The sequence below is a fragment of the Mandrillus leucophaeus genome, unplaced genomic scaffold (assembly GCF_000951045.1).
Source record: "Mandrillus leucophaeus isolate KB7577 unplaced genomic scaffold, Mleu.le_1.0 Scaffold797, whole genome shotgun sequence".
NCBI lineage: Eukaryota > Metazoa > Chordata > Mammalia > Primates > Cercopithecidae > Mandrillus > Mandrillus leucophaeus.
Genome location: NW_012108663.1, coordinates 451806 through 453034, shown reverse-complemented (window position 1 = coordinate 453034; position 1229 = coordinate 451806).

Here is a 1229-nt window from a genome sequence, read left to right as displayed (position 1 = left end):
TGCAAATGAAGATAACAGTAGTACCTATCTCACAACACTGTTGTGAAGACTGGATGACGAATGCATGCAAAATGTATAGAGCAGTACATAGCACATAGTACACGCTCAATTAAGGCTATTTTCTTTATTGTTATTATTCTTAATATTAACAAAAGCTTGCCGGCAACGGTTGACAAAAAATTACAATGTGAGAGTTACTGGGAGTGAAAGGGAGGGAGGAAAGCAAGCCGACCACAGAGCCAATGGAGTCCAAACAAGGTTAGTGGCGCGGCAGGACGTTTGTACGTCTGAGTTCCTAGTGCCATGTGACTCTGTGAGGGCCCCAAGCACATGGTTCCATCCGGGCGGCGCAGCTTCCCTAACTCTCCGTCAGCTATTCTCAGCAGCCTGTAGGGGGAGCCAAAAAGCTAGGACGGGGGCTGATGCTGGCGTGGGGGGAGCGAGTAGGGGGTGGAGGCTGCTGGAAATATTCCTAAGGGCAAACACCGACACCCCACCACTACTATCTCAGCCCACTGCCTTGCCCCCTCCGGGACGCTCTCCAAACTCAGTCCTCCTCAGCAGCTAAGCTGGGAGCTGTCCTTCAGCACCAAGGGCCGCCTTGTCCTCGGGCAGGACGGTGAGGGCGACGGTGGAGTTAGGGACACTGGACTGGTCCGATCCGCAGCCGGCTCGAGCGTCTTCCAGTCACGGGGACGGCGGAGGCGACCCAGGGAGGCAGCAAGCAGCTACGAGATGCCTCCTGCCCCCTGCCTCCAAGAATCACCCTCAGAAGTCCCCTAGCCCTCGGGGGAGTGAGGGACGGCCTTGGGGAGGAAGGCGGGCGCCCGGGTTAGTGGGGGAGGGGAAGCGCCGGGGCCTGGGACTCAGCGTGTGGCGTGTGCACGCGGGCAGCGGGCGGATGAACGGAGGCGCTGAAGTGAATGGAGTTGGGGGTGGACTGGAAACATCCCCAAACAGCACCGGCTGCGGCCGGCGGGGGCTGGGGCGGGGTGGGGTGGGGGGAGTCCTGAGGCGCAGGCGCAGTCGGGGCACCAGTCCCGCTCCCTCCTCCTCTCCGTGCCTCTTTCTCCGCCCTGCTCCCCCCTAAACACACTTGCACACGGGCTCTCAAGGTGTTCTCCGCACAGCGGAAGATGGCGACAGACTGAGGGGGCATGGCCAGCGGGAGCCACGGGGCCGTGCCGCTCGGCTGCCGCCACAGCGGTGCGAACGAGAGGCGGAAGCGA